Here is a 19,964-nt window from a genome sequence, read left to right on the forward strand (position 1 = left end):
AATCCCTTGGATAAACTGTACCTTCTGCACGAGCCCAGGGACAGAGATCAGATCCAGCCCAGCCCTACAGAGGGATGGACCGGCTGCTCAGAAGCTGAGAATAGTGTGTGACCGGCGGAGGGAATTGCCCGCATCCCCCAGTGGACGACCAAGCAGGGTGGGCCACAGAGGCACCACCCTGCGCTGATGCCCATGGCCACCCTCCTCCCTCCCCCAACCCCCAGGCTCTCTGAGCAGGGGTGACTCGGGCCTTTGCTCCCGAAGGTGACAACTTGCGAGGCAGCAGGGGAGCCAAGAGAAGTGGAAGTGCAGGGCTTGGGGACCTGAAATTCACTGTGTGCACCTGTGCTTGCAGGCAGGGAGGGCATGCACCCCCGGGTCTCTCCCCTGGGCCTCTGCACTGAGAGAAGTGAAGGACAGAGTGGGTGAAGTGCTGCGGGCTGCTGTGCTCTCCTGGCCTCTGTCCCTCCCCAGCTCCTCCACAAACAGGAGCCCCCAACCCTGCCCCACCTGTCCCCACCCCTCCCTTCTCCCAGCCTGCCGGGCCATGGGCAGGGATCACCCTGGAACATACCTATCAGGGGCATGTCCAGCGCGCCCTCCATCTCCAGCACCACCGTGACCCTGTGCCTGGGGAGTTCGATCCCCCCACGGGCACTTCCCCTTCTCTGGGCCCTAAGCAGGCCGCATTAACAGCACTAGTCAAAACCCAACAGAAACAGAAACCAAAGCCCACATCCTGGCAGCACAGCCTGCTGGTCGCCACGGTTAGCCCTGGGAGCCCGAGGCTGGTTAGGCTGCCGCCCTGGCAGATGAAGCGTGGCAGTCAGAACAGGCTCCCTCCTGGGGCCAGCCTCATGCTGGACACCTCCTGCTTCCTGGTCTGCAGGCTCTTCCCCCAGGGGAAGAGCTGGACGAGGAGGTGATGGGGTCCCACCTCTGCCTCCAAGTGCACAAGCTGTCCCCAGACCCCTCTGACACCCTCGGGCCCCTTAGACCGGGTCCCACGGTGTAGAGGGCATGAGGCTCCCTTGAGGACAGCATGACCTGAACCAGAAGTTTTTGGAGTAGAGGAATGTGTGAAGAGCCCTTATACAACTAACATGTGGTAGTACTTGTACTTTTTCAAGTATATGACCTCTCATAATTCTCCCCAGACTCCTGCAGGGAAGGCAGGAATTATCCTACCTCCCCACCCCCACCCTGTCCCCAGCCCTGCTGCATTTTAAAGATGAAAACACTGAGCCTCAGGATATTAAGAGATTAGGCTAAATCCATACATTTGATTCAAACCCTGGTCCTCGGGCTCCAGAGTCGCCCCTCTTGCCATATAGCATACCTTCAAAGTGCTTTCCATCCCAATCTCATTCTCAAGGCACACATCTGCATGCACTCATCCTTCATTCGGTGTAATCTACTTAGTCCATCCTGTAAGCAGCTTATTTGTAAACGTACAGCCAAGTCCGTCCAGCTTCTCCTTCAACATGTCCCAATGCTCCAGAAGCTTGAAGGGGCAGAGACTACCGTGCAATTTCAAGACCTCTCTAACTGCCCTCCTCTGCAGCCCACCATACCCACTCCTCCTTTGAGACCCTGCCCCCTCTTCATTCCTTTGTGATGCCATCCTCCCACAGCCCCCCAGGTATTCCATCACTGATGTTCCCACAGGACCCTGAACAGCCTCCTATTGAAACATATTGCCCCATCTTAAAATGATTACGTGTCTGTTTCCCCCTCCACATGATGAATTCCTTGAGACCATGAAACTTCTGTTGGATGGAGGGACAAGCAAGGTAGAGAAGGATCCAACTAAATTACTGGGTGATTGCAACATCCAGTGTTATTAACCAAACATAATGATGTCTGGTGTTCTCTAATTTTTAGGCCACCATCATGGAAGGGTTCTCTCCCACAAAGCACCATAAATGTTGGTTTACAATGGGCAGGGCTGTCTCCGGAGACCAGGGAAGAAAGGAGGGTCCTCGCTATCCTTTCTCCCACCTCCAAGAGCCATCACCCAGGCTGAGAGGTGAGGATAGATGGGGTGAGTGCCTTGGGTCTGGACAGTACAGAAGACATGTCACATGAGGAGGGATGGGGCAGGAACAGAGCGTCCAAGGCATCCCGGGAGACACCGCAGGCTTTCATATGGGCAAGGAGCCAAGCTCAGGCTCAGGTCAGAGAATAACAGTGCCTATTCTGTTATTTCTACAATGTGCTGGCACTCTCCAAAGAAGCGTCCAGTTTCCATATATGTAGGATTCATTTCCCAAAGAGGTTTAACCAGCAGCTGCTGGCAGGAAATTCCCTCTGCATCATTCTCTCTCCTCCCCTATAACTATTTAAGGTAAGCTGGGCTTGCAGGATTGCATCTCTGCTTCTCTGACCGGAACCTCAAAATCAAATCTACCCCCATCCACCACCCTTCTCCATGGCCTGGAACCTAAGAGTGAAGCCAGGAAGTGGCAGGCAAACACTATCCCTTTTTCTCTCCTATTCTCCTCTTCCCCAAATCACCCCACCCAGGTGCCCATAGAGTAAAGAGAAGATGCCCCAGAGACCCACTGGGGAGCCCTCTGGTTTTTCAAATCCTCCCCAGTTCCTCCCTTTTGACCCAGAACAACTGCTTTTACTTGTCCTGTAGTAAGACCAGCCCTGAACACAAGTGGATTGGCAACTTCCCAAACCAAGGAGTGACCGTGCTCAGCTACAGATGCAATTGGAATGCCAAACCCCCCCCCCCCGACCAGGGGAAAGGCTGTATCTGGTCAGCTCCCCCTTGGGAGCAAGGAGACCCAGGCCCTGGGGCCTGGCTGGCATGCGGAAGAAAGGGTGTAGATAGGGGATGGAACCCCCCTCCCCTCCACTTGGCCATGTCCTTCCATTCCATGCCCCTCACTCTGGGCTTGGAATCTGGGTTACCCTGCCTGCTGGACATCTCATCACCCTCTCTTCTGTCTCACCTGTAGGCTACCCTGTCCTGACAACCTCCTCTTCTTCCTTCCTCCTCCACATGCAGCCCACTCCACCTGACACACCCCTCCCAATGTCCCCCCCTGGAACCAACCCCGACCACCCACCCCCTACGCCTTAGAGGGTGGCCTCTGGCCCTGTGCTCCTTTCCTTTCCCTCCCATCCCACCCCCTGGCACTGTGTAGCTGCTGCTCACTGCCTGAAAGGCTGGACAGCTGCTGGGCTCTCTAATTAGCTGCCTGGCTGCCATCCCAGAGCAAGGCATGTGTTACTGTAAAGAGCTGCCTCACCTCCCCTTCATCAATAATCCCCTGTGCAGATCCCATCAGGCGGCAGCTGAGGGGCCCTGGAATCCTCATCACGTGAGACCAGCAAGGCTCCTTCTGTCAGCTGGACAGGAACAGGCAGCGGACTCACAGCCTCACCCGCAAAGTGACCGGGAATTTATCTGCTTTCTCCCTATGACGGCCCACATCCTTCGGGTGTCCCACAGGTGAATCCACCGCACCTGCCCCTTCATTGCCTCCCCGGTGGAGGCAGAAAGAAGCCCAGTTGGTCTTTCGGAGGACAAATCTGGAGCATCTCAACAGCGCGACTCCCAATGCCCTACTTTTCACAGCTTGCTACAGCCAAGCCACCCCCAGAGATTTCTAAACAGCCAGGGGACCCGGTCCCAGAAGTCCTGTGGAGGCTGGTTTGTTTATACGGGGGGTTGTATTCCAGCAAAGATTGACTACCTGGTGAAGGCCAGGCACTGTACCCCGTGTGAACAAGACAAGGTTCCTGCCCCCTTGGTGCTCACAGTTCTGTGGGGAGACAGACCATAAGTAAGCCAGCCAGCACATACTGTAATGTCTGGTATCAGGCCACGAAGGAGGGCAAAGGCCTGGAAGGGGACAGAAAGAAATTAGATGCAGGAGGGCGAGTCTTAAACTTCTCTAAGGATCTAGCATCAGGGCCTACATCAGAAAGACACAAAGAAGCTTAGCAAAGAGCTTTGGGAAAAGCATTCCAGGCAGGGGGAACAGTAAGTGAAACAAGCTAAACAAGTTTGAGAAACAGCCAGGCCAGAGAAGCTAAAGTTTGTGTAATTAGGGGTCAGACATTCTCTGCCCCTTATCGCAAGGGTCATCTGGTGATCCCTACAGGGCCAACTAGGTCAGGGCAAAGTGCCCAACTGCCAAATAAATGTAGCTAGTCAACTGAAGACTCTTCTTGCAGGCAGGGGCTGGAAACCGTGAATTCCTCATCAGCTGTTGCTTGGCAATTTTATTAACACATGAAGGGAAGGTGAAATCCTTTAACTCATGGTCTGGAATTTCCATCTGTTTCTGATCAAAAGAATTTAAGTAACTTCACCAGGTCCTCTCTAGCCTGGGTGTTTCACCTTAACAAGAAGGTAAATATTCCTTTTTACTCCAGGTAGTTTGTTGGATTTTCTGTCACTTACAATCAAGAAAATTCTAACTAGCACAGATGGTTTCTCCTCACCTGGAACACACCTAGCTGGCACGAGAGTCACGTATCTGAGCACCACCTACCCATCTCTGCTGCTGTGAAAACCAGTGGCTCTGCCCTTTGCAGACAGTAAGGGGCAGAATCTCAAATAAGAAACTCGGATGCCTGGCGTGGTGGGTGAATCTCAGCGGGATGGCTATAGCTCTGGGGGCTCCAAATCACCCTCCTGGTCACTGATTTTGTCAGTTCCCCTTGACTTACCTGGTCCTTGCCAGCAACTAGCACACCTTGACTTCTGAAAACAGGACATGAGAAAACTAGTAGCCTAGAGATGAGGCCCAAGCCAAGATCAAGAAGTGCACAGAGAGATAGTTTTCTGAAAACTGCAGAACTGCACTACCCAGTTTGAGAGCCACTAGCTACATGGGACTCTTTCAAATTTAACTTTAAAAATGAATAAGATAAAAAAAGTCAGTTCCTTCGTCTCACTAGCCACATTTAAAGTGCTCAATAGCTACATGTGGCAAGTGTCTACCATATTGGACAGTGCAGATGTAGAACATTTCCATCATCACAGAAAGTTCCACTGGACATTGCTCTAGAACTTACCAAGGGTGACGAGAAGGCTGCCAAACACGCAGACCTAAAGCTGAGCTGAGCTGAGCTTCCTTGCTCTTGGAAATCCTCTTTCTTTTCTGAACAGACACCACTGCCCTCATTCTCTCCCTCAAGCCTAGTTAACCAAGGCTGCCATTGTGAGATGGGGGAGGATGAACCCTTGTTCCAAGAAAGTCACTGTCTACTGTCTGAAGAGTGACTTTTATCCAAGAGGCCAGGAGAGGGCTCTGGCCATGGGTAAAATGAGGCCAGCCTCTGAGTCTCTGGCTATAACTCAGTGTAGGGGGTGCTGCTTCGACTATTTAAAAAACTCCAAACCATTTATTGAGTACCCTCTATGTGCCAGGCAGGTGTCACACAGGTCATCTCATGAGTCCCCTCCATGAGCCCATGAAGCAGGCATTAACTCTGATTGACAGGAGGCAAGGGAAGCTCAGAGGTTAAATGACAGCTAGAAAATGGGAGGGCCAAGGGTTTCATCAGCACTTTCCCCCTGCTACACCATTCATGGGAGGTGCAGATGTGCAGACAGGAATTAGGGGACTTAATTTACCTATGGCAGTGGGCCACCTAGAGCTGCCCTTTTTTCTCAGGGCAGACAATCTCATGTAAGCTGTCCCTTCCAGCCTACTCAAGCCCACCCAGGGGCTTGGGAGAGCTGCCTTCCAAGGGTCTACCCATGAAGTCCTGGTTATTGAAAGACACCACATCAGAACAAAAGGAAGGCCACCAAAGGAAGTACAGAAGATAAACCCTGGAAGGGGGCAGGGGTCAGACATGTAGCATTTCTCCTGGCCAAAGAGGAGAAGGGCATGATCAAATTTTTTGTTTTAGAAAGCCATCTGGACCACGAGTTCCTTACCTTTGCATCCTCATGTCCTGGATAAAATTTGACATACGGTAGGGACTCAAAATCCAAGTGTTGAATGGAGGGAAAGGCACGGGGGCAGGTCCTCCAAGAGCGAGGGGCCTGGCCAAGAGGAGCTTGAAGGGCAGGTGGGTTGGGGGGGAAGACCGAGAAATGAGTTGTTCTGGGGGTGCCGTGATGGGTGCTGTTTGCTCCATACATGACCCAATCTGACTGTCCCTTTTCTTTAAGTAATGGCCCAGAGGAAAGGCCAGCATACACCGGGCTGGGCACTGACTGCAGCAGGCCCCTCCACCGTGGGCCTTAAGCCCAGCAACCCTGGCCCCTCACTCAGCCTCTCGCCAGACAGCTGCATCTACTGTGGAAGTACCGAGCCCTGCAACACTCTCAAATATGGCTCCAAACAGCACTTAGGCAAGAGTAATTAAAGGGAATGTTATCTCAGTCAGGCTCTCATTAGGCACGTAATTAGACTGCTGAAAATAATTAACATTCCTTTTGACAAAGGAAGCAGAGGACCCATTACATTCACTAGGACGCCTCAGACCAGCCTTAGGAAGGCCGAGAAGAGAACTCATCACCTCCCAGGCCTGCACAGGACAGAGTCAGCATCCAGGAACCTAGACCAGGTGGCGAGTCCTGCCCTGGGCCAGGCTCCTGGGTGAGTGGACACAGATGGAAACGGACGCCTTCATGTATGTATTACAGATAACAATAACACACTCATACAGGCTCACAGAGAAAGAACTTGAAGGAAATGTATGACTATATCAAGATGGCAGGCCAGGGGCAAATGCCTAAATCCCCCAAGTCCTAGAAAATGACAGAAAAGACATTTTCTAAGAAGAATAAATCCATTACAGCACCAGAAAGCGAGGGAATTATATGGGCTCCCTGAAGATGGAAGCAAATGAGAATAAACAGATACAGAAACCACAACCCCCAAAATAAAATCATGGAATAATAATAATAATGACACTCATACAGGACATATATGTGCCAGACGCTGTTCTAAGCACATATTATCTCATCTAACCTTCACAAAAATCCTTTGAAATACAGACTATTATTTTCCCTGCTTTACAGATAAGACCCAGAGTTACACAGCTTTCCCAAGGTCATAGTGCTAGTAAGTGCCAGGGCTAGGATTTGAACCCCAGCAGTGCGGCTGAGGATTCTACACTCAGTCAGAGGAGTGGCTCTGCAGGGTCCAAGTTTGGAGAGATTAGGGGCCCAGGAGACGCCCTGAGTGGTTGGTCATAGGATTTGGAGGAGCCAGGCAAGCGGGCTCCTGCCCCACCTCTCCACCCAGGCTCCTGCCGGGACGTTAGGGTAGGGAGGCAAGGGGACACGTAGACGGCTCCTGCATCCCCAGCAGGCACATCCCACCCTCCTGTCCACAACCAGGGGCAGCTGGCTCTAGAGCGCGGAATCAGGTTTCACACAGAGGTGACTAAAAAACCTGAAAATACAAAGGGAGAAGAAACACAACCAAGACTTAGCAAACATTTGACAAAAACCAAAGCAACCAGAGAAGCACCGAATTAGAGAACAGAAGTTCCAGCTGGAAAACAAAATCAATAAAGTCACCAGAACGAAATGTTTTCCAAAGTATGATTAATATCCTCTGAGGGATAAGAGGGGCTACTGAGTCTATGAACCCAAACGAAGCTGTTGCCAGAAGGATGATGAAGATCTCAGAAATGACGGAAATACACCATGGTTAACCACTTATCTCTGGATGAAAGAATAGAGCGACTTCATTAAAGTGTTTCTTTATATAGAAAAACTATTTTTCTAAACTTCCTATATCAAACATGTGTTACTTTCAGAATCGGGAAAGTTATTTTTTAAAATGCCTGGTGCGAGGTAGGTGCTCAGTGAGGGGGTAGATCCTGCCCCCTACACCAACCCTTGGCCCCATCCAGACTGGTACATAACTTGCTGTCCCCCAGTTTCTCCATCCATGCTCCTGTCTCCGGGTCTCTGTGCACACTGTTCCCCTCCTGGAATGCCCTTATCTATCGCTATTTACCCAGATTTGCCTGTCCTTTAAGGCCCAAAGATTACCCTTGTTAATGAAATGTCCCTTCATCGTACCTAACCCACTCTGATCCCTCCTCCCCCAAACTCCTAAGGGCACTTAATTCTCCAGGGTCATAGGACAGCTCTCACTGAGCTGTCCTGTGGGGTCACAGTACTGACAACTTACATGTCCTTTACCTTTCAGTGACCAAGTCTTGTCTCCCCAACTCAATGGTAGGCTCCTTAAAGACACCGAGAGGGAACTAGCTTTCGTCCCATACCCCAGTGTGCCCAAATAAAGCTGAGAAGCTTTCGTAAGAACATTCTTATGTGTCAGTTGAATGAACGATGAATTAGCTTCCGATCCTGGTGGGAGTAGAAAGAGGAAAACTATTGTGGAAATGTGGTTTCTCAGCAGGGCTGGGCACAGCACAGCAAGGTCCTCCCATGTGGGTGATGCCCTCGAAAGTGGGTCACCTGGTCGCAGATAACTTGACCTCCCATGCCTTGCCTGGGATCCAGAAATACCTGCAAACCCAGGGTGGATGACTGGTAAATCTCGGGGCAAAATGTGGATAAGGAGTAAGACATTTATATGGTCTTAGGTTGTCTCCCCACAGATTGCTTATTAGTAGCGAGGAAAAATCAGTAAATGCACAGTGAAGAGATCGGACACCTTGACGAAGTGATCCAACTTAACATCACACGTAAGGGGCGAATGGACATCCGGTGCCTCTGGATGTAATACAATGAAAAAGATACAACATCACTCATGTGTATGCTAGCCAGGAGGGTATAACTCAGTCTAAATGTGAGGCAACAGCAGAGAAATCCAAAAGGAAGAACATTCTATTTTTTTTAAAGGGGGAGGAGGAGGCGGCTATATTCTTAAAAATGTCAATGTCATGAAAGACAAAGAAAGGCTGAGGAACTGTTCTGGATGAAAAGACTAAAGAGACATAACAACTAAATGCAGTGCTGGATCCTGGACTGGAGAGGAAATAAATGCTGTAAAGGACGTTATTAAGTCAATCAACAAAACTGTAAGATAACCAGCAGATTAGATAAAAGTATCATATCAAAGTTCAATTTACTGAAGGTTCTGTGAAACAATATCCTTATTCTTAGTAATCCACACTGAAATATCCAGAGAGAAAGGGCCATGATGTAGGCAACTTACTCTAAAAAGGTTCAGGAAAGGACCTCCCTGGTGGTGCAGTGCTTGAGAATCCACCTGCCAATGCAGGGGACATGGGTTCGAGCCCTGGTCCGGAAAGATCCCACATGCCATGGAGCAGCTAAGCCCAAGAGCCACAACTACTGAGCCTGTGCTCTAGAGTCCGAGAGCCACACTACTGAGCCTGAGTGCCACAACTACTGAGCCCACATGCCTAGAGCCCGTGCTCCACAACAAGAGAAGCCACCACAATGAGAAGCCTGCGCTCCACAACGAAGAGTAGCCCCCACTCGCCGCAACTAGAGAAAGCCCATGCGCAGCAACGAAGACCCAACGCAGTCAAAAATAAATAAATTTAAAAAAAAAAAAGGTTCAGGAAAAAGAGGGTGAAAGAGGGAGAGAGAGAAAACATAAATGATAAAGCAAATGAGGCAAAATGTTAAAAAATACTGGATCTGGATAAAGAGTATATGCGTGTTCTGTACTATTCTGGCAACTTTTCTGTAAGTTTGAAATTACTTCCAAATAAAAAGTTTGGAGAGGGACTTCCCTGGCGGTCCAGTGGTTGGGACTTTTTGTCTTCCAATGCAGTGGGTGTGGTTTGATCCCTGGTTGGGGAGCTAAGATCTCACATGCCTCGTGGCCAAAAACACAAAACATAAAACAGAAGTAATATTGTAACAAATTCAATAAGGACTTAAAACAAAAAGTTTGGAGAAAAAAACAACAACAAAGGGGTCCCTTCCATTAGACAGGGTGGGGTGGGGCGGAGCAGACATGGAGGGTGAATCCAGGGAGGACATTTGTCCTCACGTGTCTACACCAGCCCCAAAATTCCAGCCCTGTCACCATGTCCCTCACAGACACATTTCCTCTCCAGTGGGGCCCTCCCCTTTTCTTACTTCTCCACCTATTTACTCCTTCCTCTACCCAAGATCAGCAATCTTCCAGGAGGCCGCCCTATCAGTACCACAGGACAGAACTGGTTAACCTTTTGGATCTATTCTTATATGTAGTTAATATTTTCTGGAGATGTTCTGACACCTGTTTTGTCCACAAGCCCATACTAACGAGTCAGGTTATATTTTTTAAGCCACAGCCTTCAAGGTGTTTCATGGTATTTCATTCCCCCCCGCCCCCCCCCCCCCGCAAATGTGTGGTCAGTCCTATTCATTCTGTCTGACTTTAGGCCTTTAGACCACGTTCATCCCTTCTGAGATCTCATGCAGGCTTTCTAGGGTAGATGCTCTGTTTCCCACACCCCACCACCATCACCACCACCTAACTCCAGAGTAAACCCCCTGCCCTCCCCTCCCCTCCCCTCCCCACACACAAGCACAGCCTCCCTCCCCAGGTACTATGAGGAGGGGTAGCCACTTTAAATAATGCACCTCTTTAAACAAGAGGCAGCTGATGGAGTCTCTTTAAGCAGCCTCACTGCAGGAAAGGGAATCGAGCAAACCATCTCATTGCACAACTTCATTTATTTATTAATTCAGAAATCCTTATATGCATCTTTTATGTACAGACTACTCAATGCTAAGTGGGTTGGAGTATGAAAGCTGAAGCACGACAGTGGAAATTCTACTGTAGCGTCAAATAGCAGAAGCCTACAAATAATAATAGCCTCCATTCTGACAGTGCCTTTTACTTAAATGAACCTACTTCAAGTTTATCTCATTATTCATGCATTCCTTCACACGCTCCTTAAACAATTACCCAGGATCTATGTCATGCCACCAGGTACACGCAAAGACCCAAGAGGCCAAGGGCCAAGCTCGGGCCACAGGTGGCTGACTTTCTAAGTGATCCTGGATTGGCCCACTAGCCACACACTGAGGGCACCAGCCACGACGGGACACCAGAGGAAGTTATTCTAAAGAAGAGAAAATGAGTGAGAATCAGAAAGAAGCTACTGTGGCTTCAGCGCACAAATAAATGTTGTTTCTAAGTACATGATTTTATATTATAATTTAGAATTATATTAACTTATTTTTAATTACCTAGGGGACCCTAAGCCTGTCAGTGCTGAGAGCCTCTGAAGATCTTAATCCAGACAAACAGTAAGTAGAGGTCGCAATCCTAAATGCCAACAAGGGTCAAGCAGCCACCGCGAATTAGCGAAGACTCCAGAGCTATTAAGAAAGCAGGACTGGGCTTCCCTGGTGGTGCAGTGGTTGAGAGTCCGCCTGCCGATGCAGGGGACGCGGGTTCGTGCCCCGGTCCGGGAAGATCCCACATGCCACGGAGCGGCTGGGCCCGTGAGCCATGGCCGCTGAGCCCGCGCGTCCGGAGCCTGTGCTCCGCAACGGGAGAGGCCACAACAGTGAGAGGCCCGTGTACCGCAAAAAAAAAAAAAAAAAAGAAAGAAAAGCAGGACTGACAGGAGAGATTTATTGTGGGTGGGGGAGGAGAGGGAGAGAGAGAGAGGGAGTAGTGGAGAGAGAGCGGAGAGACAGAGAATGGCATCCATACTTCTGACTTGGGCAATAGCGGGCTCGTTCCCTGAGAGAAGAGGATGCCGGCAAAGATGTGCATCGGAGGTGACCCACAATGAACTGCATTTCAGATGCTCTAAGTGTGAGATGCCCACAGGACTCTAGGCTGGAGGCAGGTCTGGGACCCCCGCTGGATGGAGCAGCAGAGGGGAGGACCCTCTGGGGAGAAGGTGCAAGGGGTGACATCTGGGGCCGGCAGAGGAGGAGGTACTGTGAAGGGGCCTGTGGAAAGGCCAGGGAGGGAGGAGGACACCAGGAAGGGGCCCCGCCAGGGAAGTGGGGGCAGGAGAGTGTCAGGGGTCACAGTCAACGGCAGAGGCAAGCCAGACAGGGACCGAGGAGGTTTAGCAGAAAGAGCTCCCTGGGGACCATTGAAGAAGGAGGTGTGACTGCAGAGGGAGGTGACTGAGACAGTGTGGACAGATGACTCTTTTGAGAAATTTACTCGTGAAGGAAAGGAGAGAGAAAATCTGCTGGAGATGTAGAGATGGGGGCAGGGGGAGGCATCCCTTCTCCCTTTCTCCTTCCTTCTTTCCCAGGTAAGAGAGACCTAAGGATGTTTCAAGGCCAAGAAAAAAATAAAAGACACACACAGCGACGGAGAGCTTGTGGCTGGGACATACATTGTGGGGCACACATGGCTGCTCTGGGCTGTCCTGAGGTCATGGGGAGAGCACAGCAAGCCACAATCCCAAAGGCCAAGGACACGTGTGTCATTATAATCCCTTTACAGGGGCTTCCCTGGTGGCGCAGTGGTTGAGAGTCCGCCTGCCGATGCAGGGGACGCGGGTTTGTGCCCCGGTCCGGGAGAATCCCACATGCCACGGAGCGGCTGGGCCCGTGAGCCATGGCCGCTGAGCCTGCGCGTCCGGAGCCTGTGCTCCTCAATGGGAGAGGCCACAACAGTGAGAGGCCCGCATACCGCAAATAAATAAATAAATAAATAAACAAAATAATAATAATAATCCCTTTACAGAGAGGAGACCCAGGTAGCCAGAGTTAAGGTCATACAAGTACTAAGGTGCTGTGGCCCAGACCCAGAACACAGATCTCCCAGTTCCTGGTCCTGGTCCTTCTTCCAGACCAGTTGTTCTCAATGGGGCCACCCCTGGGATGGCGGGGGTAAGGGCCTTCTGTCAGCACCATGGTGGGTGGGGAGTACCACAGGTACTTATCAGTGGGGACCTGGAATGCCAGACACCCTGAAGTTCCCACAACAACCCACAAAAGAACCCCCCCACACAGATAACTTTAGAACATTCCACTAGGCATTCACAGAGGTGAAAAGCCCATTCATAATTATCGGCATCTAGAACAAAACTCCCTTTCTGAAATAAACAGAGGATTTTTGTATGGTTTTAACATATACTGACTTGTCCAGGAATGCCACCGGAGTACAAGTCGAGGGGATACTGTACTGTGTGTTTGGAACTTTACCAAGAGTGGTCCACCAGCTGGGAAAAAGCCTCAGCGTCACCTCTCCTGGTATTTGAGTCACCCACACAACACACCTGTATCTTGTGGGCATTTGCAGCTGTTACATTCTCAGTGATTCTATGTACAGGTTCAAGCATCTGACTCCTTCCTTCTGTTTTCTGTTGTCGTGCCCAAACAATTACATACTGGAATATGTGATATTGTATTATAATTAACTTTTCCTTTATTTCTCTTAATACAGTTTAGGCATATGGATTTTTTTTTAATTTACGTATACAGGTATGTCATATTATCTATGAATTTTATTCGGGGTAATTAGGAGGCATTACAAATAATTGTTCTAATAAAAAGGGGCACCATCCCAGATTGTGGGATGCAAGGGAAACTGCAGTGCTGAGGGCAATGGAGGGGTGAGTAGAATCAGGGTGGCTTCACACGATCAATCCCACAGAGTAAATTCAATGATCTTTCACAGATATGGACATGAAGTTCCTGAACGATGGGTACACGACGTGGTCAACCCATGGGGCTTAAGACAACTATTCAGTTGGGGACCTTTGGGAAATTTCATCTCCACGATTAATTTAAATTATACTATACCTCAGCATTTTCCAGCACGTAATGACAATAGGTAGAAGACCACACGTCATCTGCAGGGCCCAGGGAAATGACAAATGCTTGACTATCTGGAGGCAGTGATGTGTTTAGAAGAAGTCAGAGAACTAGGTGCCAGGCTTGGTCTGGGGAATCTCTTCTTAATGCATGAGAAGATGAGTAAACAGTATGTAATAGGTTAAAAAGGCAGGCCAGAAATACTTAGGGCTCCGAATCTGAGAGGGGCTGGTTATTTAATGGGAGGGGAAAGGTGGCCTAAATTCCCATAGGCATGCCCGTCACTGCCAAATAGGGATGAAAGGTTAAAAAAAACGTGTCCTTCAATCAAGATGGGATAGCTAACTGATTCATGTGTCCTCCCCATCTGAGGACACCTGGGGACTGGGAAAAAAGGAACAGCACAGCCTGCTGGCTTGGATGCTAATGGGAGACCTGGAAACAGGGCTTTCTGAGCCTGGCTCTTCCACTAACCCTCACAACTCTATTACCTCTCCTCTTGGTTTCCTCATCAAAAAAAAATGAAGAAAACACAATAGAACACTTTAGATTCCACCACTGTACATTCTTCTGTTGTTCTCATGTTCTTCCAGGAACACTTGTATGTGTGTGTGTGTGTGTGTGTGTGTATCTTTTTTTTTCTGTTTTTAATTTTAAAATGTCAGGTTGAAGCAGCCGTAGGGATTAACAAGCAGATTGACTCTCAAATGAGTTACTGCATCCCTTCCCAGAAGGAAGTAGAGGAACCTGGCTCACTTGGGCTCTGAAGAAACACCCAGATGTAGGACATGCATCTAGGAACGAGTTTACAAGTCCCTCTGCAGAGCTGACTCAGCCAGGGGGCCAACAGGGCCCTTCCCCCCACCCCCAATCCCAGGATTAAAGTGACCGTACATACACCCAGCAGTCACTCCCACCCTGAGGACACATCAGTTCATCCCTGAGATGCCACAGCAGCAACAGGGAAGCCTTCTTGCTTTAGGAGTCAAGCAGGGCTGGGACTAGGGTGAGGGAGAAGTCACACTTGCCTCAGCACAAAACTTAAGGAGGTGCCAAGAAGACTTACTAATCAAGATAAATTATATCATAATGCAATATTTTAAAAAAACAGATTGGAAAACCAAGGCGTGGGCTATCATACTGGAACCAGGGCCAAGATTAGAGCAAGGCCAAGGAGGCGAGGTCACGTGAGGGTCTGTGATGTTAGCACAGTCCCGCATCCCAAGGACCTATCCACCACTTACTGCCAATAGCATCTCTGAAGAAATACCGCACAGAACCACAATCTCTGGTCCCAAACCCTTGGCATTCAGAATTGTTTAGATTTTTTTTTTAAGGTAATGTAGAGCACATCCAGTAGATTACATAATCCCCACAGCAGGGTCTGGGGGCAGCACCCCCAAACACATGCACATTTCTGCAGCCAGATCTATGAATATTCACACTCTGCCTAGTAAAGAGACTGCCGGTGGCCTCATGTTCGTCCAGGTCAGGATTTGTCATCACACGAGTTAAAGAAAAGCCTTTTGGTTTTAGAATGTTTTGAATTTTGAAACTGCAGATAAAAAAGTGTGGGCCTGAATAGCATTACATTACGTCTCTTAAAGAAAAAAGGCGGCAGATTGGACCCAAAACTTTTGTTATAAACTTGTACAGAAAAGAGAGCTGCAACGGTCCTCAGCAGTGATCACCCAGAGGAAGGCGATTTCTAAAAGTCAGTCAAGCCCAGAGCAAACGTAAAGCATTTCCCACCAGCCAACCAACCAACCGACATTGTTAAATACTGTGTGTGTGTAAAAGCCTGTACAGAGTCCTGGGCTGTACTGAGACATACTAGACACGGGTCCAGCCCTCAAGAGCTGAAAGGTTAGAGGAGACTGGAAGGTGACCAAAAAGCATTGAATATTGGAATCTGAAAAGGGCTAATCCACACCCACACTTTAAAAATGATGAAACCGAAGTTCAGAGAGGGTGAAGGCCTTGCACGAGTTAGAAACAGGAAGTGAGTGGCACAGAGAGATCAGACTCAGGTGTGCTAAAACTGCTCTTCACTGCTCTCTGCATAAAAGCACATCATAATTGCCAGTTTAGTGAGGAAATGAAAAGAGTTGTAAAAGGTCCCAGCGGAAGTGGTTTTGGTCAAACACACCTTTGCAGCAAAGATGGGTTCCGACTTCTACAAGGACTGTAATTTGGGGAGGCAGCAAAGCAGGGGAGGGACCTCCTGGCAGGGAAATAATGAGGTATGGGGCGGGGCGGGCGGCTGCATGGCGGGTGAGTTGGGCATGTGGGTTAGGCTCTGGTGAAGGGCACAGAACGAGCAGTTAGAAAAGCAGGTAAAGAGCAGGTAAAGGTAGAGAGCTTAAATGCCAGAGTGAAGAACTTACAATTATGTCCTAAGGCCACATTTCCCAATCATTTGGGTTCTGCCTTCATGATTTATGGCTGCCCACAACCCTCTAGGAAGAGGCAGAGCATGGCTATTTAAATGAGCCCACTCTGGGGTCAGATTCTTTCCATCTGAATCCGGGCTCTGATGCCAACTGTGTGACCTTGGACAAGCTGCTTAATCTCTCTTTGCCTCAGTTTACTCATTTGTAAAACAGAAATAAAGAAGTACCTCCCTTGTAAGAGTTACATGAAAGAGTGTTTACTGTCCTGAAAACAGTACCTGGCATTCATTTTAAGTATTCAATAAATGTTAGTTGTTGTTAATTTAAGTTAAATTTGTAGTTATATAGGTACTGTAGCCTTATCCTAAGCTATAATATCCATGAAATCCTGGGCTTCTTGTGACAGCTGTGGTTTTGATGATACGTAACAAGAGGGTCCATCAAAAGTGTTAACTAAGGCAGTGAATACAACAGGTAGGACGCTCCCAAGCTGGTAAGAGGGCCTCCAAAAGAACCACCCAGGAAATCTGATATCTGACCTTGCAACTGAAAGGACAGGGTGGACTGGCATCTGACTATACCTGAGACACACAAGGTGTGAGACAAAAGCTGGCCATCTGCTGTGGGCGGAGCCAAGGGAGCCGGCTGAGCTGGGGGATGGGCCTGCATTCCCAGGTTCACTGCGCCAGAGGATGTGTGATTGTCTCCTTGGGCTAAAGTGGGCCACAAGCAAGTGAGGGCTGGCAAGAGATCAGAGCAGGTCTTGTCCAGGAGGGCCACTTGGACAGACAGAAGGACCTTAGCCGGAAGAGGCTGGAGGTGAATCGAGGATTTTAGGGGCTGAGGAGAGAACAGTGATCTAGAATAGTGGATAATTTGCTCTTTTCAAGACAACCAGGAGTAAATGGTCCCAGCAAATGTGGGGGAAGAGTGTCTGAGAAACCCATGAACGTGGCCACAAGAAGAGACTCAGCATTAAGTACCTGCCAAGCCCAGGAAGCTGGGAGCTGGCAGACAACAGTGCTGGCCAAGTAAGCCCTTTCCTGTCCCTCTCAGGCCAGTGACAAAGGACTGGATGTATTAAGTACTGAATTGAGACCGTTTGTGACTTAAAGTGACCACAGGACCTCCTACCGCCTAAGAATGACCCAGAAAGTGATGGGGCCTGATTGAGTTTTCCTCCCACGGCAGGGAAACAACTAATCCCACTGAATCAACATAAAGGTCCAGCAGGAGACACAATTAAGTCGTGTTAGTGAGTTAAGTCATCCCAATGAGTCATGTTTCTTTACATTCATTAGAAACATAGCTATTGAAATGAAATGTTTGTCCCTTTACCAACTAAAATCATCTCTCAATATTCCCAGTGGTATGGTAACCACCATTAGAAATCACTGCTATAGGGCAATAAGGAACTCAGGAATAAAGCAAGGCAGGTAGGGACAGAAAAGATGGGTTTGGTGGGTTCAATGGGAACTCATTTGCTCCCCAACCTTGAATACGATGAAATTAAAACAGAAGACGTACCGATGGAGAACAGAATCCTTGGACAAATGGCTTGCGCAAAGGGAAATCAAGGCGGCCCAATTTCACGAGTTCCTAGGCTGAGCTCATAGTATGATCTTGCTCTTTTAAGTGGAGCTAGGGCAGCAGGGGGAGATACGTTCTCATTGACTCTGAGTCAGTCGGAAGGCATCAGTCAAAGTCCTCCGGTCCCGGAGCCCTGGAGGATCCTGGACTGAACCAGGCCCTGGCATCAGCCACATGTAAGTGCAGACTCTAAGACATACACCAGGCACAACTTCCCTGCTGCCTTCACTTGGGGAAAGCGGAAGGACGGGGGCGGGGTAAAGTTGAAGTTTTAAGACAAGATACAAGGGGTGTACCTCATCATTTAGGAGATGGCGTGTATAAGGGTGAACAGACGCCACCTCTCGGCTGCCCCCTTTAAACAAACGAGGAATGATCCAACCTAGTCCCCCTTCCCAAGAAGGGACTTGCTCCAACTGTATCTTAGTCCCCTCACTTCCAATTTGGCTTCTTTCTCCTTCAACCCCACCTCTGCTCTCCCAGCTGTGACTTCCTCCAACTCCAGACCAGCTGAGTTATCGTTTGAGAAAAAACCAAATTATCCAGATTCTACTAGATGACCCAAGCATGATGGCTGCAGGAGGTGTTAGAGAATATCTCTTCCAACATTCTCATTCTACAGACAAGGAAACGAACTCATGTCACATGAGCTGAGACAAGAACCAAACAAAGTCCCCAGACCCCAGCACAACGCTCCATTATACACCGTCATGGTAACTCTCAAAGGAGGTCAGCTCCCCTCCCGCAGGCCACCACCTCAATCTTCATTCCTCTTCCACAAACACGTCACAGTGGTAGGAAAGCCCCAGAGTTAACTTGCCTAGAACAAACAAGGATAAAAGAGTTGAGGACCATCCCGATGAACTGGCCGGTCACCTTTGAATGGAGTAATCAGCGGCCACAAGTACTTCCTCAGAAGAACAGGATGGTCCAATGCTTACCGTACTTTGCAGAGTATACCTGGGACCAGGAGTCATAATCAGGGTCTCCACAGCTGGACCATAATGACGGGCAGGGGAAGGAAGGCCCAGAAACTAGGTTGGAGGACGAGGCCTGGAGTCAAGAATCTGCTAAGATGAACTACTATGACTAGTGGAAGGAGGGTGACAGAAGGCAAAATGCTGCCCAGACAGCCTATCAAGCAAGAGAAAAATCTGGCATCCAGATGAAATGGGGTTTATGAGACATATCCCTATGCCAAGCAGAAGTCTGGTCCTCTTACAGCAAATCCCAGGCCATCTGGTCTGCTTCCCCAGTGCAGGGTACCGACCCCTCTCTTCCCAAACATTCGTCAGGATATTGTTTTTCAAAGAAGAATCTCAATTTTCATCTCCTTTTAAGTAGCTGTGTTTAATCCACACCAGCTCTCCTTCCTATACTTTAACTAACACCACCTCCACTTTACTTCCTCCCCAGCGTTTGTTCCACCATGCTATCCAAGGCTACTGAACACAGTAGCATCAGACAGATCTCAGTTTAAATCCCAATTTGGACTCTTGCTAGCTGTGTGACATGGGCAGTGACTTTATTCTTTATCGAGTGCTTAGCCCAATGCCTGGCATATAGTAAGTATTCAATAAACAGTGGCTGTCGTCATTATTATTGCTATGTTCACTGAAGCCAGCTGAAGTTCCCTGTGTGGAATTAAATCCCAGAGGGCTGACGTGGGCTGTCCAAGGTCACACGAGTGAGTCAGGGAGGGATCCCGGATTTCCTAATTCCGGAAGCCTTCGCCAACCATCAGCTCCTGCACAAACAACAGCATTGCCCAACAGCCTAGAAATCTGGGTCTCTGATCATATCCAAGTACCACAGCTGATGATGTAATAGGTACTCGCCATGTGCTGGAAACTGGGCAGGCTATATGAAAGCTTTAAGGCATCTACAGATCAGCATAGGAAGGTCATCTCCTTGTTTGTGGCAGGCAAAAACACAATTACAAAATGAAAGTCTGGAGCCGTTGCTTCTGTTTCCCACTGGTGACAATATTTCTCGTCCATATTTGCTTTCAGAAGGTAGATGAAAGTAAGACCACCGACCTGGCTGCCTTATTCCTGGCTTTAGAAAGGCTTTTTTGATCGGGAATGAGGCGGGGTGTGGGTCCTAGGGACTGAAGACTAAATGGAGTCTGGCCAAGGATAGCTATGGAAAAGAAGATGGGGGCTGGCAGTGGTCCCCAACGTTGCTCCAAAGAACTCCAGAACTCCAGAAAAGAATCCTCTCTTTGTGGCCCTTTAATCTCCTTCTTGGCTGGCATTCCTAGCTCGGGGCTGGTGTCAAGGCCTTAGGAAAACTCAGGGTAAGTGACCTTTCTG

The 19,964-nt window shown here is 49.0% G+C and overlaps 1 protein-coding gene across 1 annotated transcript in view; it reads right to left on the reverse strand.

Annotated features, from left to right (window-relative positions):
* TMEM229B (transmembrane protein 229B) overlaps nucleotides 1-19,964 on the reverse strand; it is a 40,047-nt gene that overhangs the window by 15,694 nt on the left and 4,389 nt on the right. The gene's annotated exons all lie outside the window — the stretch shown is intronic.

Source organism: Globicephala melas, chromosome 2 (genome assembly GCF_963455315.2).
Source record: "Globicephala melas chromosome 2, mGloMel1.2, whole genome shotgun sequence".
Lineage (NCBI taxonomy): Eukaryota > Metazoa > Chordata > Mammalia > Artiodactyla > Delphinidae > Globicephala > Globicephala melas.